This window comes from Protopterus annectens, chromosome 3.part0, assembly GCF_019279795.1.
Source record: "Protopterus annectens isolate FY-2018-M chromosome 3.part0, PAN1.0, whole genome shotgun sequence".
Taxonomy (NCBI): domain Eukaryota; kingdom Metazoa; phylum Chordata; order Ceratodontiformes; family Protopteridae; genus Protopterus; species Protopterus annectens.
Window position 1 is genome coordinate 358,072,231 of NC_056731.1, and position 26,851 is coordinate 358,099,081.

A 26,851-nucleotide genomic window follows, 5' to 3' on the forward strand; every position below is an offset into this window, starting at 1 on the left:
AGGGTTACTATTGATGAACACCTAAAATACGATACTCATATTCAGCTAAATATTAAGAAAACACATCAAAAACTTGGTATGCTGTACAGAAACTCCCACTTTCTCTCTCCTTCTACAAGACAAACACTCGCCACTACCTACTTACTACCGTCACTATTGTACAGTGCTCCCCTACTAACCAACCTGTCTTCCTCTATCTCTTCCAAACTGGAAATCTGTTACAAAAAAATCTCAAAATTCGCCACTAAATCCAAATACTCCTCCCCACTACTGTACATCTCTCTACCTGCTAAATTGGCTAGAACTTCCCAACTACCTTGACTACCTCCAACTCTCTACAGCCCACAAGCTAATTTTTAAACCAACTAAATGCCCAGTACTAACATCTTACCATCATACACCCCACACAGAACTCCAAGATCTGCCCACTAAAATCTAATTACTCTACACAAACCAAACCGTCCTGCTGGTCAGCTTATCCTATCATTTTCCTTAGCCAAAAATGGAATTCTCTCCCTCCTTCTCTAAGAACTTCTGAAAACTTTGAACAGTTTAAAACCCAACTCCATTCCTACCTCTCCCATAATTGGAAATGTAATTGCACTCTCCCTATCTAACTTGCTAGTAATTCTATAAGTAACTCTACTCCATACTGATTTCCTAAACAACTGTCACACTCTGAATATAATGTAATCTAACATCTGTACCTTGAATGTACATATTGTAAATAGTATACTATCTGTCTTCTCTCTCCCCCATCTGGGAATGATTTTCACTACTGCCAAGATACAATTGTAGATGTTATTTAACAAAGAACAACACATCCCTAACCTAAAATGTAATGTATGCTTTTCACTTTTTCTATTATACAACTGCCTCTCTCTGAATACATCAATATTATGAATGTATACATTTTAAATAATGCATTTTCCACCTTTATTCGCCCCTTTTCTAGGAAGAATTTTTATTTACTGCCATCTTACAAATGTTAGTTGCTTTATAACCATTTACAGATGCTTTACAACCTCTGTACAACTTGTTCTCTAATCTATGTAAGTATGTAATGTATGTTCTTCAATTTTGCTATTACACTTTGCTTAGTTTTACTATATAATATTACATTTTGCTTATTTTTACTATGTAATATGGAGATTTTCTCCACGGGCATCCACTGAAAACGGGCTCCTTGAGACCAGTGGACCTCCCCAGTCATCAAACTGGAAATAAATAAAATAAAGAAAAATAAATAGCATTTGAGAAGAAATAGTTTGCTTGGATACAGCTAAACCTAGAGACCAAGGATGAAAAGAAATAAATAACTGATCATATTTTGTAAGACTTAGTCTTATCCAAATAGAATCGAATTTGTCTATGCACATCCAAAGTATGCAGCACCCTCTCAGTGGCAGATTGCAGAAAGGGAGGAAAGGTAGGTAAATAAATAGGCTGATTAAGTGACAACTCACTGACCAACATAGGCATAAAAGAAGGATTGGTATCCAAGGATACCCTATCCTTATGAAACACCAAAAAAGGAAGGACAAAGTATAAGGGTCTGAAGTTCAGACACCCATCCTACAGAAGTAAGGGCCATGAAAAGAACAGTCTTCCAAGAGCAATGCTGCAAGGAAGCTGAAGCAGCAGGCTCAAAAGCAGCCTGTATCAACTTCTCCAAAACAAAATTAAGATCCACGGGAGGAGAAACAGGCTTCCTGGGAGGACTAATATGAAGGATGCCTTTAAGGACTTTTTAAGCTTCACATCTAGAAGTTGAAGGAGGAGATGAAGGAAGACAATCAAAGATAGCTGATAAGTCAGCCTTAACAGAAGAATAAGCCAATCAAGTATTGAGCAATTCACACGGATAAGAAAGAACCAAAGGAAACTCCACAGAAAGTGGATCCAGGTTACGAGAAAGACACCAAACAGAAAACTTCTTCAATTTGGATAAGTAGAATTTCCTAGTATTTGGATTCCTAGCCTCCTGCAAGACCCTAACCATGTCCTCAGAAAAAAAGATGTATATGTGAAATCAAAATTCTATCATCCACTGTATCAGTTGAAGAGTGGACAGGTGGGGATGGAGGAGAGTTCCCTTGTCATGTGAGAGTAGGTACACCCTGTGAAGTAACTTGTGATGACTGCCCTTGGTTAAATGCAGAAGAAGAGGGAACAAATGCTGTCTCAGCCAAAAGGGAGTCTCCAACAAGATTTTGGGAGCATCGTGTTGAGTTCTGAACAGGGCTTTTGGAATGAGAGGAAGGGGAGGGAATGCATAAAGAAACACCCCCTTCCAATAAATGACAGGGTGTCCACCTTACACACCAGAGGACCTGAGACTCTGGCACAAAATAGAGGAAGTTGTCTGTTCAGAGGGGAGGCAAATAGATCTGCTTGAGGAGTCCCCCACTAGCGGGCAATGTTCAAAAACACATCCCTGTGAAGCATCCATTCATGGGATTGAGTTAAGGACCTGCTCAGATTGTCTGCCACAATGTTTTGACTTGAAGGAATGTAAACTGCCTAAAGAGTCATTTGACAAATAGCAAGATCCCATAAGAGGAGTGCCAGCTGGCAAAGAAGATAAGAACTTATTCCTTCCTGTTTGTTTATAGACCACATCACTGTGGTATTGTCTGTGAATACCTTGATCAGTCCTGAGGAGAAAAGAGGATGAAAAGCCTGAAAAGCCAGCAGAAGGGCTCTCTTCTCTTTGAGACCGATGTTGAAGAGGTGACTACACCTCCTGCACCTTTAGAGAGGCAAAATCTGCTATCCATTCCATGTCTGAACTGTCAGTGAACAGTTCCTGAGAGGGAAGAGGGGGATGAAAAGGGAGCCAAGGGTTTAAAGAAATGATGGATCCACCACTGAAATTCCTTCCTGAGACAAGGTACAAGAGGAACTACAAATGCTAAAGGATTTGCATGTTGACGCCAAACTGACTTCAGGAACCATTGAAACTTTATCTTGTGGAGTTTGGCCAGCGGGGGCATAGGAACGGTGGATGCCATGAAACCCAGAGCTCTCAGAAACTCCATGGCTGTATTGAAGGCCAGAGGAGGAACAGTTTGAAGGACAGAATTGAGAGTTAAGGCCTTGGGAGGGACGAGGCAAGGATACCAGCACAGGCACTGTCTGAATCCTGCAACCCAGAATGACATGATTCTGAGAAGGAGTCAGAAAAGACTTTTTGAAGTTTATTGTGAACCCCAGGCTCTGACGAAGGGAAATGGCAAAATGAAGATTTTGCATCAGGATCTCTGGAGAGGAGGCCTGAATCAGTAGGTCATCCATGTAAGGAAATACTTAGATCCCCTGAAGCCTGCAAAAAGCAAAATGGAGCAGTAGAAAGGCCAAAGGGCAAAGCATTGAATTGAAAATGCCAGGAAGCAACAGAGTAATTCTGAAACTTCCTGAAACGGGGATGGATAGGAATATAGAGATAAGCATCATTGAGATCCAGTGATAACCAATAAGCCTGAGCTAAGTAAAAGAGGAAACAGAGTCTGAAGGGTCAACATTTGAAAAGTGGGCACCTTCAAAGTGTTTAGATGAAAGAGGTCTAGAAGTGATCTCCAAGTACCCTGTTTTCTAGGCATTAGAAACATTATGGAGTAAAACCCCCTCCCCCTTTGGGACACAGGCACCTCTTGAATAATACCTTTAGTCAAAAGGTCTCAAAGCACCTCTGGGAAAAAAAGGAAGCTGCTCGCAATGAAGCTGAGGATTGCCCATAAAAGGAGGATGGGATTTCCAAACCATGGAAAACCCCCTGTTGAATAATGGATAGAACTCAAGAATCTTGAGTAATCTGAAGTCAAACAGGAAGAGAGAAAGAAAGGTGAGGAGAAAGAGGAACGTGGTTGGAAAGAAACAAATGGTCAGACAGCACCTGATTTATCAGGAAAGGAAGACTTCTGAGTCCCTGAAGTATGAGCAGCCTTCACAGTAGGAGCCAACTTGCCACTCTTAGGTTCATAGGTTCATACTAGGCTATCTGCCCTAGGGCATTTATAAGCCTAGCCAGAGTGTGTATGGCTTTCGCCACCCGTATTAAATTAATTTTGCTATGCCCTTTTTCAAGGTTAGTATACTGTGCCTCTGTCTAACAGTGACACAGAAGTGATACCCGGGGTAAACCTACGATCTCCCATCCACTCGTCAAGATTCCTCTTGAAGAGAGTCAATGAGGGACTCTGCCTAACCTGGACTGGGATTTTATTCCAGAGTGAAGGGAGCCTCTGGGTTATGAATCTGTCCCTCCAGCATGTCCTATTTATTTCAGTGCTGAGGTTCAAGTCCCTCGAGCGTAGCTCGATGGGATTTGGATTTTCTGAGGTGCAGCATGTCCATTAATTCCGGGTTGGACATGGCTTTATACGTCAGGCACAGATCGCCTCTGAGCAGGCGGTATGCCACTGAGTAGAGCTGGAGTTTCTTTAACCGGGCAGCATACGGCATCTGTTTGAGCCCCTTGATCCTCCTGGTGAGGTACTTTTGGGGTCTTTCCAGTTGCTGCAGGTGTCTGGTAAGGTACATCCCAAAAGGGGCATTATACTCAATTATGGGCCTGATGAGGGATGAGTAAAGAGGCACGATGACCTCCCCTGATCTAGATGTGAATCCCTTCATGATTAGGTGGGCTATATAAAATGTTTTTCTAACCACTTTAGCCACGTGGTTGTCAAATGAGAGATTGCTATCAACTTGGGTCCCCAGGTCCCTAATTACTTCTTCTGTACTTAATGGATTACCACCTATGTGGTAATTTGTGGGCACTTTGTTTTGCCAAAGGGGATGACTATACACTTTTTGGCGTTTAGCTTGAGGCCATGGCTCTGGCACCAGTTGTCTGTTTCCATGAGGCCCTTTTGGAGGATGCTTGTGTCGGCTGGAGAGTCTATTATGGCGCCCAGTTTGCAGTCATCTGCGAACTTGGTCAGCCACAGTCCTTCCATGTTGGCCTGTACCTCCGAGAAATATATACCGAACAAGAGAGGTCCCAGGACTGAGCCTTGTGGGACACCACTTGTAACTGGTTTGGAGTCTGACATGGCTCCAGCTATTCTAACCATGTGGGTTCTGTCCTTGAGCCAGTTTGCAACCCATCTAGTGACATAGGGGTTTATATTTAAGCTGGTGAGCTTATCTATAATGCCCGAGTGGGGTATTGTATCAAAGGCTTTTGCGAGGTCCAGGTAGGCTGTGTGGACCACCTTCTCCTTGTCAATGGCCTTGGTGACTGTTTCAAAGAAATCGACCAGGTTCAAGAGGCAGGATCTGCCCTTAACAAAGCCGAACTGGGTAGGATCCAGTGTCTGCAGGTCCCCAATATCTTTATTTATAAGGTCCATGATGATCCTTTCCATAGCTTTGCAGACCAAGCTAGTGAGACTTATGGGGCGATAGTTTCCAGGATCCATTGAGGCACCACCTTTGTGGAGAGGGACCACTGTTGCTCTACGCCACTCTTTGGGTACATATCCTGTAGTAAGGCTGAGATTGAACAGTAGTTTTAGGTTTGGGTTTAGCTCTTCCTGGAGTTCATGTAGGACGCAGCCCGGGACACCGTCTGGTCCCATTGATGCTGTGTTTCTTGCTTTGGAGAGGGCAGCTCTTACCTGAGCATCTGAGATGTCAGGGGGGCAGCACTCTGCTGGGATAGATATTAGCCCTTTGGTGGGGAGTTTGCTGAACCTGTCAGCTAGGATGTTGGCAATGTCTGTGGGTTCTGTGTATTTTGTGTCATTTTGGACTAATTCTGAGCATATCTGGGAATTCCCACCCAGGTTCCTAACATAACTAAAGAAAGCCTTGTGATTATCCTTAGTGTCCTGTGCAATTTTTCTCTCGAGGCTGGCCTTAGACGATTTTATGAGTGCCCGTAGTTTTTTGCTAATACTGATCAGAGATGCCTTCCCTTTTTGGGATTTTGCTCTATCATGTAGTAGCTTCCTCCTTCTATTGTATAGTTTGTTTATGGCTGGGGTCCACCAGACAGGACATCTGCCTTTGGAGGATTGGGTCTTGGTTTTATTTGGGATTGCATGATCCATGCATTCCTGAAGGTGTTCATAGAATGCGTTTATAAAGGATTTTGCTGTCTGGGCCATATTATCCACAGGCCCGGGGGCTTTGAAGGATTCCACCTTGGTTTTGAGGAGTGTGAAATTTGCTTTAGAGAAGTTTTTCACTGTGGTTTTCTGGGCATGGGGTGGGGTCGGGATGTGAATATCCAGTGAGATTAGTTTATGGTCTGATCTTACCAGTGAGGGATACACTTCTGGTCTGGAGCATAGAGTACCCATGTTGGTGATGATCAGGTCCAGTATGTTTTCCCCTCTTGTGGGAGTGGTAACAAGTTGTTCCATAGCATTTGAGTTTATAAATTCTAGGAACCTTTGGGCTATGGTGTTGGAGCTAGAGTAATGCTCCCAGTCTATGGTTGGGTAGTTGAAGTCACCCAATATAATGGTGTTTGGAGAGACCTTCATATTTTCCAGTGTTCTCAGGAAGGCCGAGTGGGGTTCCTGGGTTTGGGAGGGTGGTCTGTAGCAGGCTATAAACTGGAAGGCAGTTTTACCCACTGTTAGTTGCACATGGATAGTCTCTGATGCTTCGTGCTGTGCCACCAACCTGGAGGTGTGGGTATCTTTGACGAATATTGATACTCCCCTCCTTTTGTGGTTCGGTCCAAGTTTTGGGGCCGAAAAGCATGGTATGAGGTATAACCTGGTAGTGCTGGGGTGCTCTCGAGAGCCTTGAACCAGGTTTCTGTTACTGCACAGATATCGATGTTCTCCATTCTAAGGAGAGTTTCGAGTGTGTGCATCTTGAGGTTTAGACTTCTGGCGTTGAGTAGCATTACTCTTAGTTTCTTATCCCTTGTGATACCTATGGAGGTGGGTTTGTCTTTTGAGCCTTGCCTAAAAAGGCACTATGGGGGTAGCAAGAGCCTTTGCCAATATCCGAAAGCCCAGGGGTGACAGGTGCAAGCCGTCCCTAGCGAAGCATCGTGGCTTGTTGAGCATGTCATCCCAGGCTGACAGGCATTGGATCCCCTTTGAATGACACCAATACTTAAGCCAATTGTTGAAATTGATAATCTTGTCTTCATACTGTGGCATCATTCTTGGTGAGGGTAAGATGCTACTCAAGGTCAGGGTCATACCGGCCTGGGCTACATGCTCAGAGAGCTCCTCTATGTCTCTTTTCATGTAGTTCAGGGAGGTACGTCTCAGGTCATTCACACCAGCATGGACAATGACTGAGTCATATTTGTACTTGCCTTGGAGTGACCTGAGTGCTTGTGTTATGTGGCGGATCCTAGCGCCCGACAGGCAGCTCACTGTGACCTTCTCCTTGTTCAGCCTGGTGAGTGGGACGTCAGTGTGCCTGATGATAGAGTCACCTATTACAAGTGTATCAGGTGTGTTGTTTAGCCTTAAGGGCTGTGACTGTTTGGCACACTGGCTTTGTGAGCTATGTGTTGCATGTGTTTTGTTTTGGGGTAGCGGTTGCTTGGGTGTCTGCTTTGGAGGTCTCTGCTGATTAGGCAGATTTTTATTTAGAGCCTCCAAGTATGTTTTTGTGTGTTTATGTGTTTGGTTTGCTGTTGTGGTAGGTCTATGTGAGACTGGAATTGTAGTGAGTGTGGTTTCCTTCTCCTCCTGACTGGTTACGCCAGTACTGAGTTGAGAGAGCTTAGCCTCCAGTTTGGCTATATGTTTGCATCTCTCACATGTGTTGGAATTTGTTGGGAGGAGGAGAGGGTTGTCTGTGTACATGAGGCAGGTGTAACATTGCCTCAAGATTCCCAGATTCACCAGCTGGACTGGAGAGGAGATTGACAACTGAGGAGAGGAGATTGACAACTGAGGAGAGGAGATTGACAACTCTTTTTGCCATTAGCAGGAGGGCGAGATTGCCTGTGAACAAAGGCTGGCTTATTGGGGTAGTTTCTTTGAAATTTAGGAACAATAAAGACAAACACATATTTGAGTAAATGTAAGGCCTTCCCCTTATCCTGAAGGGTCTTAAACCATCAGAAGCTTCCTCAAACAAGTGATTATTACCAAGAGGGGCACCTATCAACTTAACCTTGATATCAACAGGTAATGGTTGAAGCCAAAGTCAAGAATACCTCCTTATCACTGAACCAAAAGCAAGAACCCTAGAAGAGGCATCTGCTGTATCATAACTACACTTGATGGGGGCGGAGTCTGAATGTCTATCTGAAGGCAGCAATTTTTTGAAGCTCCATAAACTAGCATTAAATTCAGGAAATTATATATTTTTTTCTAACAAAACTACTATAAATACTTAGTTAATAGTCTAAAGTAACTAATTACAAATTTTGGTGGATTTATACAAGAAATTTCCTGTCAAAATACTCAGGAGTCTTTACACAACAACTGAAGAGATGAGTCATTTGAAGAACACTCACTCTGATTTGACACTAAAAAAGGAACTTCAAATGGTGACTACCACATTACAATAACTATCTATAAAAATGGATGATTTCAAAGTTAATCTACAAAATCTAAAAGAATTCTCATAAACAAACAGAAGTTTTCAAAGAAATACTTCAGCAGCATCAGTCAAAGATAACATCCATTGAAACTTCATTATCTGACATAGATGGAAAACTTAAGGAAGAGGAGACACAAACAGAGTTTCTCTTGAAACAAAATACCTGGCTCTCCAACAAGGTAGATGAACTAGAGAATAGGGAGAGAAGATGAAACATCAGGATTTTTGGTCTACCTGAGAATACAGAAGGAAAGGACATTATTTCTTTCTTAAACTCATGGATACCAGAGGTTCTAAATCTTAAAGAAGGCTTTTCATTTGGCATAGAAAGGGCACATCGTGCTTTGGAAAATAAAATTTCAGCATCATCCTCTTCATCTGTCTCTGTGCCACCAAGATCAATTATAATACAATTTTTATCTTTTATGGATAAAGAACTGGTGTTAAAAACAATATGGAGGAAAAGTCTTATAAAATTATAATCAAAATCTAATAAGATTTGACAATGACTACTCCACCAAAGTACTGGAACAGAGGAAAAAGGTGTGGCCACTAATAAAAACTCTAAAACAGAATAACATCAAAGCTCAAATAGCCTTCCCTGCAAAAATAAGGATATAGCACCTAAGTGAGATGAGAACCTTCAACACCATGGAAGAAGCCTTTCAATTTATCAAAAATAACAACTTCATAACCATCTCAGAAGATATGGAATGGGCATCCTCATCCCTGAAGAGAACCACTGATAAAAATAATTGGACTGATGTCAAAAAGAAGAAGCAGAAAACTGAAACTAAATTACCTACTTCTGTGAAATCTCTCAAAGTATCAACTGAAATCTAATTATTAAAAACCTTTTAAATGGCCTTAATGTGTTTCATAACATTCAATTTCATACACATATATATTACTTGAGTAAATGAAAAAGATATGGTCTTATATTACTTCATGCAAAATTTACAATTCATAGCTATATACTACTAAACTTTCTATTTCTAACATTTTCTTCCCTTTCTTCTTGTCATATGTCTCTTTATATTTATTTATATACTTATTAATAACATATACTTATAGACAGAAAGGAGGAAGCTTTAATAATTAGATGTTATTAATAAGTATATTCTATAGTTAAATTTACAATTCAGTATTTTTTCAATTACAGAGTACCATTTCATAGCTCTGTAATATTTAATGTGTTGATTTCATGCTTTTATGTATATATAGTTGTTTGTTTTATTGGTATTGGAACACTAATAGTTGTTTCATTTACTGCGTTGTGCCCTATTCACTAAATGAAATTCCTTGGTAGTGCTGAAATGGTGCACTGATGTTGCGATATCCTTGAACGTTATTACAGTTAAATATCCAGTTATATTGTAAGCTTTCCACTCCAAAATAAGAGCGAGCTGTAATATAAATGCTATTATCCCACTAACGTACAGTAGATTGGTCTTTACCCGTCTTGGAAAAAAAAAAGTTCTAAATGTTTATATTATGAAAAGGAGGTTGTTCTTGGCCCTACCCACATTAAGGTGAAGGGGCGATTGAAATGAAGCTTGGATATTTATTTTTTGTCCACTGATGAGAGATTTCCGGTTACGCTCGATTAAATGGGGTTACCGTGGTCTGTTACAGGCTGTAAGTGAAGGACCCTAGATGCATTGTTAGTCGGGTAAGTCTAATACACAACAGAATATAATATGCTAGGTTTTGCTGATGTGTAATATGCTGAGCGCTTCTATGGGAGAGTTACATAGATGAGGAATTACTGCCGTTCATCTAGGAAGCTGTGCATGTTGGCAGGGTGAAAGAGAGGAGATTAGTGGCTTATTATTAAGTTTAATTGTTGACTGAATGCTAGAACATGGGGTTACTGGTTCTTAATTTCTGAAGGGAACGTTTGTTTGGTTAAGTGTTGTGTACAGAGCCTGATGTGGAGACTCTCGGACGGTGCTTTTCATGGCTTACTTTGAACGATAAGTTGGCAGAAAGTGAATTGTTAGTGAAAAACGAGCTTCTAACAGTAAACTATTTGAGTGGGGAAACAGTCCTCGAGAATGCAATAAGAAGCATTTAAGTCTGTAGCTCTCACAAGCTATGTATTTAGTTATTTGTATAGTTTAGTCGTTGGATGTTTATTGTAGTTGTAGCAACATGCAATAGTTGTTCTCATTGGCTAGCAGCATGTGCATTCTTTAAAGAAGCAGGAACATATGTATTAATAGAAACGTACCAAGTAGCTTTTTCTGTTTTTACCTATCATTTGAGAACATGATCCCAACACAGCTTGTCTGAAGTGTTTTAATAGAGTAAAATAATAAAACAATCTAACTATCCAGTATTTCAGAAACACAATTTTATTATATACAAAATGTTATGTTCTACTGCTATGAGAGTAAATCTGCAAATACATCCTCAGGAAATCTTTACTTACATAACTGTAATATCTATTGTTATAGTAAGAACAAGGATTACACATATGATATGGATTAGTCACTTTAATATGATGAAGAATAAATACAAATGTTTGTCTGTTTGACTAAGATATGATAATCATCTGAAATAGATATTATTTGCTACAAGCTTTCTGACAAAGGTTTTAAATAATGTGTGCTTTTTTAAAATACTTTACTATATATATTTGAATAACTATGTTGTTTTAAACAATTTCAGGAAATGTAACATTCATTATTATAGGTATTTATGTTTATATGATTAGTTAGTAATAATATATATTTGAATGTATATAAACAAATTATTGCTGAATGTGAAAACACATAATAGTAAATTATTTGACTACTAAGAATGTATATATGGAGCTCTAGTGAATGGAAAAAGGAAGTTAGAGTTATAGTCCACCAGCTGTATCTATCTGATGGACTTGGAATGTATTTCATTCCATGGTGGGTAAGTTTTAATGTACAAACTAGTTTAATATTAATGTTTTCTTTAGACTTAAAGACATTAATTAGTTTCACCAAGTCTGACTTATTTCTATTGATTAGGTTAGAATTAACATCTTACACTGAGAAAGATGGCTATTTACAAATTAATATATTTTTTACTTTATGTAGAGGAGAAGATTTCAGAAAAATATAATGACACCTCAAATACTTCTTTAAAATAATTAGGCATGGATATCTCTTTACTATCTTTAAATATAAATGGTTTAAATAGTCCAAATAAACAATCTAACTTATTAAGATATCTAAAGGTAAATAGTCTCCAATTAATTTTTTTACAGGAAACTCATTTTAAAATCAATGATCATTTTAGCTGGAATCCAAGTGATTATAAGACCCTAGCATGCTCCAAATTTAAAACTAAGTAAAGGGGAGTAACGATATTATGGAGAAACAATTTACTAAACCCTGAAATAATACATAAATATGTTGATAATTATGGGCTTATAGCGATAGTCATAGTGAAGTTTAATAATAGGTTATGGACATTAGTTTTAACTTATACTGGTTTCCTTGTACTGGGATAGGAACAGTTAAAAAACATTTAGATCAAATCATAAACACTTCTAAAGGGAATCTAATAATAGGGGGGGATTTTAATTGTATAAATGACACTTCTGAAACTACTAATAAAAAATCATCACGTTTATCAGCTATCGCAAAACTACTAAAAAGATGGACTGAGTCATTAAAATTGATAGATACCTTTAATGCTATTGCTAATAACTCCCTGTTATTCTCTCATCAAGACTATAGGTGTGGCACTCAAACTAGAATAGATAAACTATTTATATCACAAATCAAAATTACTTCTTTCTCAATAATTCCATGTCCTCTATCAGATCACAATTCATTAGTTCTAAAATTACAAGTAGATTTTAAACCACTAACATTCCTTTCTAGAATTCCTTCGTACATTACAAAAATCAAAGAATTTAAACAATGGTTAGTGAATGAACTTAATTTCTTTTTAGATATAAACTATAATTCAGAAGTAAATATAGTAATGGTCTGGGATTCACTAAAAGCTTATATTTATGGAAAAGCGATTGGTTGGTATGAAAATAAACTCAGGAATCTGAACTGCAAGAATTACAAAGGAAACTCACATTATATAAATCCAAAAAAGCACTTTAATTTAATTGAGAATAAGAAGGCAATAGAAGAATTAAACAAAAGATATAATGATATATTAAATCATAAAACCAATTTAGCCATAGAAATGTTAAAATAAATTCTTATGCTACTTCTCCAAAACACCTACATAACTTGTCTGTTAGAGTTAAAATGCAATCTAAAGCTAATTCTATTGTTAATATTTTACATGAAGAAAAGCACAAGAAAGTCTCGGAAATAAGAGATATTTTAGACGTTTTCAAATGGCATTACAATAACCATTATAAAGATAAATATAATACAATAGACCATTCCATTTTAGGAAATATGATCTCTAATATTAAATCTATCCCTGATAGCTTACAAAGGAACTTGGAAAAAACCCATAACACTCAAAGAGATCATGAATAAAATCAAAGATAGTAAACTTGGTAAATCTCCTGGAATTGATGGATTAATTTCAGAAATTTACAAGATATTTCCCAAAAATATAATCACCTTGCATAAAACATTAATTGAAATCCAAGCCCATGCAATTATTCGCCCTTCCTGGAAAAACTCTTTAATTATACCCATTCTAAAAGAAAACAAGGATGCTAGTCTTTGCAGTTCATATAGGCCAATATCACTACTTAGTGATGATTATAAAATATTTATGTCCATTCTAGTAAATAGAATAAAAAAATCAATTAAGTGAAATAATCAATAATGATCAAACTGGATTTATTCAGAATAGTCATGCACATGACAACATTAAAAGAATATTGATTTTAATAGATTATCTAAATAGAGAAAATATAGAAGCCTTGATAATAGGACTTTATATTGAAAAAGCATTTGATTCCTTAAATTTGGACTATCTAAGTAAAATTCTAGAAGCATATGCATTCCCTCTTCCCTTTATTACATTTATTAAAATGTCTATGAGAATAGCTTAGCATAAGTTAAAATAGGACCCTTTACTTCAGAACCTGTAAAAGTTTCGAGAGGAATGCCCAATGTCACCCATTTTATTTGTATTGGCTATATTAATACAAAATAACCCAAAGATAAAAATAATAAATATATTTGATCAATATAACTCTAAGATCATGCTTTTTGGTGATGATGTACTTCTTACTCTATTGAACTCAAAATAGGTCTTAGATGAACTAGATATTGTCTTACAGAAATTTTATAAGATTTCAGGTCTTTGCTGCAATAACCAAAAATCTAAAATTTTTTATTAAATAAAAAAGAGGACATACAAGAAGATGAGAACATTATCATAGAAACACAAGTTACAACAATAAAATACTTAGGGATAGATTTATCTGACAATATATAAGATATAATGAAAATTAATTATAAAAGGATTATTGACATAATAAATTCTCTAGTGAATAAATATAATAACTTATTCTTAGTCTTTGAAGACAGACTTCAACTGATTAAAATGACTAAAATCTTGTATATAGTACAAGCTATTTTGTTAATTCCTGAGAGATCCTATCTTAAGAAAATAACAACAATACTGCTAAAGTTCTTATGGTATCCTAAAAGAAACAGAATTGCTTATGCGCATCATATAAGACAATGGGATCAGGGAGGAATAAGTTTCCCAGACATTGAATCATATATAAGAGCTACATTACTCAAAACTGTGATTGAATGGATTAACCCTAGTTATAAATCCAGTTGGACATTATTACATACAACTATTGTATTAAATGAAAACAAATTTGCTAAAAATCCTAATATTATAAATAAAAATAATATACTATGGTATTCATTGTGTTTAAATATACAATATAATTCATCTAAACTAACAAAGTCATATTTAATAAATCATGTATTCGATCACTTTAGAAAGTTAATAAATATGAACATGGAATTAAAGGCTTGGTTCCCAACATTAATTCCCTTCAGCATTACTAAAAATTTTCCAGACAGAATCCATAGTGATATATTCATCCATTGGGAACACGAAAAACTAATTTGTTGGCTCCTCTGCATTAAAAAATCAAAAAGTCTTAGATATACAATATATGATGTCAACTTATAATTTAAATTCTCATGAACGGCTAATGCTTCAGAATATACTGAATTTCTACAAGGATCTATGTAGGATAATAAATAATTCACCATTCTCTATTACATCTAAATGTATAAGTAGAATGTTTGAAATTATATATAACAATGAAATTATGAAGATTGGAACTTCTTACTTATATAATGTAATAACAACCTACAAAACATTACCCAAAACGACATATTGGCAATTTATTACTAGAGGATATTCAATTCAATTAACCCCGGAAAATAAATCAAATATACTACTCTCAGTAAAATTAACTTCTAGTTCTCAGTATTGGAGAATATTTACCTGGAAAATCCTACATAGATTAACTCCTGATAACATTTTAAAAATCAATCCTATTAACAATGGAGTATGATGGAGATGTCAACAGTTTGATAAAGCTGATTGGTCTCATACTTTTTATGAATGTATAAAAATTAAACCCTTTTGGGAAAATATTAATAATTTTTTGCAGGTGATCTATACAGATAAATCTGCCTTGACCAAAGCTTTGATTTTATTGAATATGTACGAAGATATCTTTCTAAATAAATCTAATCTTTATGTTCTATGGACAATATTAGCTATAGCTAGAAAGTGCATAACAAAGAGATGGAAGTCTACCACAGTACCAGGAAGAGAAGAATGTTTATGCTTACTGAAGAAGACCGCTTTAATGGAAGTAAAAACCAAAGAATTAAGATTGTTTCCAATGCCATTAAATAATAATCCTTGGAGAAAAGTATTGTCATTGACTGATACTTTACAGATGGACCTAACCTCCTCTTAAAAAAAAAAAAAAACAATTCTTAAGTTAAATTTAATTATTTTAACTTATCTTTCATTTACATAAGTCAGGCTGTATGTAAATATATATATATATATATATATATATATATATATATATATATATATATATATATAGTTAATTCAATAGTTATTATGATTCTACATTGTAAAAGTATTTATTATTGTTGGTTGCTAATCAAAATAAAAATTCTTTGAATAACTACACTTAATGGAATGATGAACCACTTGTGAGGAAGTCCCTAATGTGAAAAGAGCAGAAGTTTAACCCTCAGAGTCCGGAAGATCAGTTATAACCTGACAAGCCTGAGAAAGGAGAGCCAACACATACCTGGACATATGGGTTTGATAATTAATAACCCAAAAAGCCAAGGTAGTTGAGGTGTAAACCTTCTTACCTAGCCCCGCCATGGTTCTGCTGTCTTTATCAGAAGGCAAAGGAAGCAAGTGAGAGGGATTGTCAAAGGCTACAGACACCACTCAGGGGTCAGCAACTGGACACTTGTACAAAAAGTTACAGTCTTTAGGCTCCTTATAAAACCAGTCAGGCTTCTTGAGAACAGGGGGCAGAGAATCAGGAGGTTTACATGCATCTGAAAATGCATCCAACAAAGCAGCCAAAATAGGAGGAATAGCAGAAGGTTTCAGAGATTCCATATTCAGCAACTCATAGCATCTCTTATGGATGTCAGAAATCTGAGCACAATCCCACTTAAAAAAAATCCATCATCCTGGAAATTGTGTCCCGAAATGAAATTTCTTTGAAAGGAGTATCAGGACTATTAGAGCCCTCTTCCTCAGACCCACAGTCCAAAGGAGAAGGAATTTGGGAAGAGTAAGGGATTCCTCATCCAGCTCCTGCTCAGAGGAATCCTGTTCTCTGGGTCTTTTAAGTGGAGTAGAGGACCATGGGGGAGCTGGAACAGAACCACCCAAGGAGGTTTCAATACAATCAAAGCACTAACAAACCCTAAGTGAAGACCTGCCACTCACTCTTTGGATCCCTAGTAGCAAGAAAGACATGTTTAGTTTTTTGTTTCTTCTTTAATGGGATATCTGCCCTGTAAAACTTAGAAGGCTCTGACTCAGAAAGGCATTCAATAACAGTAGTAGGGACTTCTTCCCTAACTAAAATCTGAGGAACACCCCTAGGTCCTTCAGAAATAATCAATCATGGTTCTCCCTTAGCATCCAAAACCGATGTCTGCAAAGCCTCATTGGATGTTTTGAAAGCTGGATACTCGCTGACCTCCAACCCAGTTGCAGCAGAGGAATCCAACAAAGCCAGGTGAACCTCTAGGTTCTTACAGCAGAAGAAAAGTCGAGCAGAGGCTGGCCTCAGAAGATTCTGGTCTTGGTTTCCTAACCTCCTTCTTCCCTGATGGCTGACCCTCAAAGCTGGAAGTTCCTTCCATAGTATCTTTAGCAAGAACCTTAAGTCAAGTCTCTGATTCTAAAGATACAATGCTAGGGTCTTTGGTATGAAGAGTCTTTGGTATGAAAGCCTGACAGATAGAATAGGTCATATGGTCATGAGAGGTGCCTAGGCAAAATAAACACTGTTCATGGCAATCCTTATGGGGAATCTGTGTCCTGCACTGGCATTTACCCTTCCTGGATGACATAAACCCCCATAAACCACTAAAAGTCAAGAAAAAAATGAAACCCCAAGGGGCATTTATCTACAATGGCTCTGAGACCAGCAAACAGGACGTAGGGTTTAGACCAATGAACAAGAGATGCATTCAGACTGGCTGCAAAGACACAGGCATTCAGACCGACGAACAAGTGAGGCATTTGGACTGGAGGCAAAGAATTTCTCAAGATGGTACATCTGGACGTCACATTTATGCCCTACGCTACACAAGAAGAATACAAGTGAGATATGGCAAAGCTTAAAGCAACAGTAGGCTTTTGTATACTGGCTGGATGTCGGGCTACCCGAGGCAGAGAATCCCAGATGTCACAAATACTGCAACCAGTGAAATGGAAGGACATTCTTAATTATACATCAATTAAAGCCTGTAGGTACAGCTGTCAGTGTGGGACGATTGTTTCTATTGAGAGGGTTAAACATTATTTCAATATGTACATAGTTTTGTATGTTTGTATTAAGTGAATAGTTTCTGGGGTTGTGCTTTTTTTTTTCTTTTTTGAAGGTATTCATTAAAACAAAAAGTTTATAAGATGTGACATAGGTTTAAATGGGTGTGACGAGAAACAGATGTATAAAAGATCATCCTGCAAAATATTATGTATGTAACACAAAAGTTGAAACTAGACATTTCTAAAAAAGCGGTTACACATAACTAATGGGAATAATAACTTCTTGTCATAATGGCAACACGTTCTGTATAACCTCTGAACATGAATGGCCTTGCAGGTATACAGAAACAAAAGAATGAGTAGTGATCTATATTAATTAATGCAGAGTGCAAATAGCTATGCTTCAGGAGACATATTTGGAAGAACTCAGCATGTGAATTTGAAAAAGAAAGGATCTCAGGATGGTTATCCAGCAGCATATCTGAAACAAAAGAAAAAAAAATCTTGCTTTTTTCCCACTTTCTGAAAGTTAAGAAAGTTCAGTTACAGATTTGCTGTTCTGAACTGTTTGGAAGTTTCTAGAAGGCCAGTGCTTGCTTGGGCTAAAGGGAAGGCTCTGTGTTCACCAGTGGGAGTGGTTAACACTGAACAGCCTGCCTGTCCCTGCAGGAGTGGTTACTACCTAGAAGCTGTAGTTTTATTGGCCATTTTGGGTCAATTCTACACTACTTGATATCTCTCTCGTAAAACCAGGCTGCCTCATCGTTTTGGCGTCTTTTCAGGCTTGCTAGTTGTTGCTGAAGCACCTACCAAGAGGAGAAAACGCTGAGAGAAGAAAAGGAGCCACTTTTGTGATTTTAAGTATTTTATTCTGATTTTTTGTTAAGTTTTACTACTTTGCCGCCTACTTTTTGGCATTTTCCGGCTTGCTAAAGTTTATATCTGTAACAGTAACAGTACTTGGAACACATCTAGAGCCTGTTTACTGCATTTCCTGTGTTGCACTTAATTTACAATCGTTTTTTTCTCTAAAAACTGCATTTAACCTGATTTTGGCCTAGCACTCAAGTGTGGGGTCATTTATTGCACTGTTGTGATTATTTTGCTGCTTGTGTATCTCTGCCACCTTTAAACTACAACAAAAAGAAAAAACAACAAAAAAAATCTTGCTTTTTTTCCCACTTTCTGAAAGTTAAGAAAGTTCAGTTACAGATTTGCTGTTCTGAACTGTTTGGAAGTTTCTAGAAGGCCAGTGCTTGCTTGGGCTAAAGGGAAGTCTCTGTGTTCACCAGTGGGAGTGGTTAACACTGAACAGCCTGCCTGTCCCTGGAGGAGTGGTTACTACCTAGAAGCTGTAGTTTTATTGGCCATTTTGGGTCAATTCTAAACTCCTTGATCTCTCTCTCTTAAAACCCTACAACTCTCTTTTTGCGCGGTTTTGCGCATTGAGCAGCGTCGGGCAGTGCCGCCTAAACAGGTTTAAACTATTCCAGGCTCCACAAAGTCTGCTCTTCACTTTTTCCCTTAGAACTGTTCAAACTCTCAAAGTAATCACTCTATTCTCTTTCTAAAGCCAAGCACTTGCTCAGCTCTTATAAGGAAACACTAACTAACTAAAGCACTACACCCTCCTTGACTTCTCATAAGTATTAGACTCCCGATTGGTCCTTCCTGATCAAGTGAAAAATCAGTTCCCTTCCCTAATCTGATCAGTAAAAAAAACAGTTCCCTATACTAATCTGGTATGTCCAAGGGTCAGTTTCAAGGTTACTCTCCAGTCTAGCTGGTGAATCTGGGAATTTTGAGGCAATGTTACAATTGCCTTATGTACACAAACAACCCTCTCCTCCTTCCAACAAACTCTAATACATGTGAGAGATGCAGTTACACAGCCAAACTGGAGGCAGAGCTCTCTCAACCCAATACTGGCACAGTCAGTCAGGAGAAAAAGGTAACCACCCACACCACAAATCCAGTCTCACACAGAGCTATTGCATCTGCATACCCAACACATAAACACACAAAAACATACTCAGAGGCTCTAAATAAAAATCTTCCTAAACAGCAAAGACCTCCTAAGCAGATATCCAAGCAAGAGCCACCCCTCAACAATACCCACAAATCACATATGTCACAAAATCAGTGTGCCTCACAGTCACAGCCCATAAGGCCAAACAACACACCAAATACACTTGTTATAGGGGACTCTATTGTCCGGCACACTGACGTCCCACTCACCAGACTGAACAAGGAGAAGGTCACTGTAAGCTGCCTGTCAGGTGCCAGGATCCGCCACATAATGCAAGCACTCAGGTCACTCCAAAGCAAGTACAAGTATGACCCCGTCATTGTCCATGCTGGTGTGAATGACCAGAGACGTACCTCCCTGGACTACATGAAAAGAGACATAGAGGAGCTCTATGACCATGTAGCCCAGGCTGGTATGTCCCTGACCTTGAGTAGCATCTTGCCCTCACCAAGAATGATGCCACAGTATAAAGACAAAATGATCAGTTTCAACAACTGGCTAAAGTATTGGTGTCATTCAAAGGGGATCCAGTGTCTGTCAGCCTGGTATGACATGCTCGACAAGCCACGTTGCTTTGCTAGGGACGGCTTGCACCTGTCACTCTTAGGCTTTCGTATACTGGCCAGGGCTCTTGCCACCCCCATAGTGCCTTTTTTAGGCAAGGCTCAAAGGACAAACCCACCTCCATAGACAACCCAAAGATAAAAAAAACTAAAGGTAATGCTACTCAATGCCAGAAGTCTAAACTTCAAGATGCACGCACTCGAGACTCTCCTCAGTATGGAGAAAATCGATGTCTGTGCAGTAACAGAAACCTGGTTCAAGGCTCCTGAGAGCAACCCAGCACTACCAGGTTATAACTCATACCATGCGTTTCGGCCCCAAAACTCGGACCGGAGCACAAAAGGAGGGGGAGTATCTATATTCATCAAAGATACCTACACCTCCAGGTTAGTGGCACTGCACGAAGCATCAGAAACCATCCATGTGCAACTAACAGCAGGCAAAACTGCCTTTCAGTTTGTAGCCTGCTACAGAACATCCTCCCTATTACAGGAACCCCACATGGCATTCCTGAGAACACTGGAGAATATGAAGGTCTCTCCAAACACTATGTTATTGGGTGACTTCAACTACCCAAACATTGACTGAGAAAACTACTCAAGCCCAAACACCCTCGCCCAACGCTTCCTTGAATTTATAAACTCTAATGCAATGGAACAACTGGTCACCACTCCCACAAGAGGGAACAACATATTGGACCTGGTCATCACCAACATGGGGACTCTATGTTCCACACCAGAGGTAAACCCCTCATTGATAAGATCAGACCATAAACAAATTTCCCTGGACATCCATATCCCGTCCCCACCCCCAGCCAAGGAAATCACTGTAAAGAATTTCTCCTAAGCCAACTTTGCACTTCTCAAGACTGAGGTGGAATCCTTCAAAGCCCCTGGGCCAGAGGATAATACAGCCCAATCCGCAGAATCCTTTACAAATGCATTCTATGAGCAACTATAGGAATGCATGGATCATGCTATCCCAAATAAAACCAAGACTCACTCCTCCAAAAACAGGTGACCGGTCTGGTGGACCCCGGCCATAAATAAGCTATACAACAGAAGGAGGAAGCTACTACATGACAGAGCAAAATCCCAAAAAGGGAAGGCATCTCTGATCAGTATTAGCAAGAAACTTCGATCCCTCATAAAATCATCAAAGGCCAGTTTCGAAAGAAAAATTGCCCTAGACACTAAAGATAATCACAAGGCCTTCTTTAATTATGTCAGAAACATGGGCGGAAACTCCCAGATATGCTCTGAATTGTTGCATAATGGTACAAAATATACTGAACCTACAGACATAGCCAACATCCTGGCAGGCAGATTCAGCGCAAACTCCCCCCCCCCCCACCAAAGGAGCAAACTCCTATCCCAACTGAATGTAACCTCCCTGATATCAAAGATGCACAGGTGAAAGCTGCCCTCTCCAAAGTAAAAAACACAGCATCTATGGGACCGGACAGTGTCCCAGGCTGTGTCTTACACGAGCTCAAGAAGAAATGAACCCTCACATTAAGTCACTGTTCAAACTTAGCCTTACTACAGGATATGTACCCAAAGAATGGCGTACAGCTACAGTGGTCCCACTCTACAAAGGTGGTGCCACAACGGACCCTGGAAACTATCGCCCCATAAGCCTGACTAGTCTGGTCTGTAAAGCTATGGAGCGTATTATCATGGAACTCATAAACAAAGACATTGGGAGCCTCCAGACACTGGACCCTATCCAATTCGGCTTTAAGGGCAGATCTTGCCTCTTAAACCTAGTTGATTTCTTTGAAACAGTTACAAAAGCCATAGATGAGGGCAAGGTAGTCCACACAGCCTACCTGGACATCGCAAAAGCCTTTGACACAATACCCCACTCGGGCATCATAAATAAGCTTGCCAGCTTAAATATCAACCCCTATATCACAAGATGGGTTGCAAACTGGCTCAGAGATAGAACCCACATGGTCAGAATCGCAGGTGCCATGTCCGAATCCAAACCAGTTACAAGTGGCATCCCACAGGGCTCAGTTCTGGGACCTCTCTTGTTCGGTATATACTTCTCTGAGGTTCAGGCTAACACGGGGGGATTATGGCTGACAAAGTTCGCAGATGACTGCAAACTGGAGGCCATAATCGAATCTCCAGCTGACACAAGCATCCTCCAAAAGGGTCTCACAGAGACGGATGCTTGGTGCCAGAACCATGGCCTCAAGCTAAATGCTAAAAAGTGCATAGTCATCCCCTTTGGGAAAAACAAGGTGCCCACAAATTACCACATAGGTGGTAATCCATTAAGTACGGAAGAAGTAATTAGAGATTTGGGGACCAATGTAGATAGTAATCTCTCCTTTGATAATCACGTTGCCAAAATGGTTAGAAAGACCCTCTATATAGCCCACCTTATCACGAAAGGGTTCGCGTCTAGATCAAGAGAGGTCATTGTGCTTCTCTACTCGTCACTCATCAGGCCCATAATTGAATACAATGCCCCTTTTGGGCTGTACCTTACCCGACACCTGCAGCAACTGGAGAGACCCCAAAAGTACCTCACCAAGAGGATCATAGGCTACAAACAGATGTCCTATGCAGCTCGACTAAAGAAACTCCAGCTCTACTCAGTTGCTTACCGCCTACTCAGAGGTGATCTATGCCTGACATACAAAGCCATGTCAAACCCAGAATTAATGGACATGCTCCACCTCAAAAAATCCAAATCCTTTAGAGCTACACGCTCCAGGGACCTAAACCTCAGCACAAAAATAAATAGGACATGCTGGAGGGACAGATTCATTTCCCAGAGGCTCCCCTCACTCTGGAATAGAATCCCAATTCATGTTAGACATGGCCCCCTCACTGACCCTCTTCAAGTGAAATTTGGACGCGTGGATGGGAAATCGCAAATTCACCCCTGGGATCTCTCCTGTGTCCCTGCTAGACAGAGGCACAGTAAACTAATCTTAAAAGGGTACCTTCTGTGACCTACTTTACAGAGGCACAGTAGGCTAATCTAATAGGGCGCGGAAGCCAAATACACTCTGGCTAGGCTTATAAATGCCCTAGGGCAGATAGCCTAGTATCTACCTATGAACCTATGAACAAAGGGAAAGAGGAGTGCTTACATTAATTGCTAGAGGAGCTCCAATAGTGATGGAAGAGGAAAAAAATGAATAACGGTAGATTTGTAGTAGTAAGGGGCTACTGGCAAGGGATGAGGATTATGCTGGAATGTATTTATTATTATTCCACCTAAAACTTTTACAATGGATCTTAAGAAAATTCTAAGAGAAATAATCAACTTTCAACAGGGAATATAATGTATAGGTGGGGCTTGAATTTGATTTACAACAGTGAAGATGTATCTGGGCAACCTAAAAATAAAATATAGCAAAAGAGGATAGACTTTTGAAGAAGTTTATGAAAGTATTTGGTATGGAAGATATGAATTCAGTAGTATGAGCTTGAAGAGAGTTTACATATTATTCCCCAAGGTACAAAAACTGGACTAGGCTAGACAGAAATGGTATTTCACAGGAACATGTGCATTTCATTGAAATTTTTGATACACATCCAATAACTATTTCAAATCATGCACCAATAATAAAATCATGAGTAATGAGTTGGCAGAATTTAAAAACTCCATACAGACTACTCTGTCAGAAATACTAGGTGAGCAAATTGGTGTAATTAGGGAATTTTCTTTTTTGAGCTGTGACACAAAATCTGAATTGTCTAGACACAGTAAGGCCTTACTGAGTTTAATTCTGGTGGCTGCCAAAATGCAATTACTAATAAATGGTTATCAAAGTATACACCAGCCATATAAAAAGTAGTGAATAGAGTAACAGAGATAAAAGAACTGTAAGTGCGATCTTCAGAAAAGGGTAGGATCAAATTACACAGATAAAATGGGAAAACTACTCATGTACCAACTCTTTTACTCAACGTTTTCTAGAATTCATAAATTCCAACGCCTTGGATCAACTTATTCACACCCCCACCAGGGGCAGCAATATCCTAGACCTGGTCATTACCAACATGGGAAACCGGTGATCCACACCAGAGGTCAATTCCTCATTGGTCAGATCCGACCACAAGCTAATCAGCCTAGACATCCACATCCCACCCCCACCCCCAATTAGGGAAACCATTGTAAAAAACTTCTCCAAAGCCAACTTCACACTTCTTGAGACAGAAGTGGCAAACTTCATGACACCCATGCAGATGGACAATAGAGGTATGACTGCCGAATCCTACACAAATGCACTTTATAAGCACTTACACGAGTGCATGGATCATGCTATCCCTAATAGAACCAAGATGTTATCCTCCAAAAAAGGGAAGCCAATCTGGTGGTCCTCTGCCATAAACAAACTCTACAACAGAAGAAAGAAACTGTTGCAAAAAAGAGTAAAATTCCATGACTGGGGGAACTCCCTGGTCAACCTCAGTAAGAAGCTGAGATCCCTCATAAAATCCTCCAAAGCTAGTTACAAAAACAAAATTGCCACTGACTCTAAAGACAACCACAAAGCATTCTATAGCTATGTCAAGAATCTAAATGGGAACACTCAGATCTGCTATGAGTTACGGCACTAAATATACAGAACCAACTGATACTGCCAACATCCTAGCAGATAGATTCAGTGCTAACTTTACCCCCCTCTCACCCCCTAGAGCGCCCATCTCTATAACGGAAGAATGCAAAATTCCTATAATCACGGCTGCACAGGTAAAAAACACACTCTCCAAAACCAAGAACACAGCATTCATGGGACCTGACAATATCCCAGGCTGCGTTCTACACGAACTACAGAATGAACTGGCACCCTACCTAAGTACCATGTTCAATCACAGCCTCACCTCAGGCTTTGTACCCACTGAATGGCACACCGCAACGGTTATCCCACTCCACAAAGGGGGAGCCACGACGGACCCCGGGAACTACCGCCCCATTAGCCTGACGAGCCTGGTCTGCAAGGCCATGGAATGTATCATCGTGGAACTCATAAACAAAGACATTGGTAATCTCCAAACTCTGAACCCTACCCAGTTTGGATTTGTAAAAGGCAGATCATGTCTCCTAAACCTGATTGACTTCTTTAAAGCAGTCACCAAAGCCATAGATGAAGGTAAAATGGTTCACACAGCATATGCAGATCTTGACAAGGCTTTCGACACCATCCCCCACTCTGGAATTATAGATAAGCTCACTAAACTAGGTATAAATCCCTATGTCACAAGATGGGTTGCCAGCTGGCTCATGGACAGAACCCACACTGTGAAAGTAGCGGATTCCAAATCCGACATCAGACCAGTGACAAGTGGAGTACCACAGGGTTCAGTCCTGGGTCCTCTCCTGTTTGGTATCTACTTCTCTGAAGTGCAGGCCAACATAGAAGGTCTTTGGCTAACAAAGTTTGCAGATGACTGCAAACTAGGAGCCATAATCGAAACTCCTAACGATGTGGACAAACTACAAAAGGGCCTCACTGAGAAAGATACCTGGTGTCAAAGCCATGGCCTGAAGCTCAATGCCAAAAAGTGTATTGTCATCCCCTTTGGTAAAAACTCTGTACCCATGAACTACCACATAGCTTGTAGTCTACTTAATGCCGAAAATGTGATAAGAGACCTTGGGACACAGGTGGACAGTAGTCTCTCCTTTGATAATCACATCGCCACAGTGGTCAGGAAATCCTTCTACGTGGCTCATCTCATCACAAAAAGGATTCTCATCCAGAAAAAAAGAGGTCATTGTTCCCCTCTACTCATCACTCATTAGACCCATTATAGAGTACAACGCCCATTTTGGTATGTACCTCACAAGACATCTACAACAACTAGAAAGACCACAGAAACACCTCAGAAAGAGGATTACTGGCCTCAAACAGATGCCCTATGCAGACAGTCTCAAAAAACTACAGCTTTACTCCATCGCATATCGCATACTCAGGGGCGATCTCTGCCTAACATACAAAGCTATGTCAAACCCAGAGCTGTTGGACATGCTCCACTCAAAGAAATCCCAATCCCTCTGAGCTACATGTTCTAGGGACCTAAACCTTGTCACCACAATAAACAGAACATGCTGGAGGGATAGATTCCTGTCCCGGAGACTTCCCATACTCTGGAACAGACTACCTATCTATGTCAAACAGAGCTCCTCATTAGCACTCTTCAAGAAAAATCTTGATGATTGGATGGGAAATTCACCCCGAGGATCACTTCTGTGGCTCTGCTCGACAGGGGCACAGGAAAATAATTTTCTTGGGTGGCGAAAGCCAGGGTACATTTTTTGGCTAGGCTTGTATGGGCCCTAGGGCCGATAGCCTAGTACCTACCTATGAACCTATGAACTGTGGGAACAATACATACAGAATAATGTTTCAGAAGAGGAATGGGGTTTAAGGGAAGGCAAAAATTGAATATACTATGTAATGTTTGATTGACAATGACTGCATAAAAGATTATATGGGATGTATAATGTTTGCAACTGAAAATATGTCAATATGATTTGTCTTCATTTATATAAATGTGTAATTGTCTACGTGATATGTGATAGTTCAATAAATAAGTTTTTTGTTTAAAAAGTATATTAAAAAAGTACTGTTTTGCACACTTACCATAAATGTAGATGTTCGAGTGTATTCACAGTTTCAGTCATCACACTTGGGTTATCTGCCTGCAAGTAGCTCTCAGTCGGCCTGAATACCAGAGACTTAGTATTTCTGCATCAGTT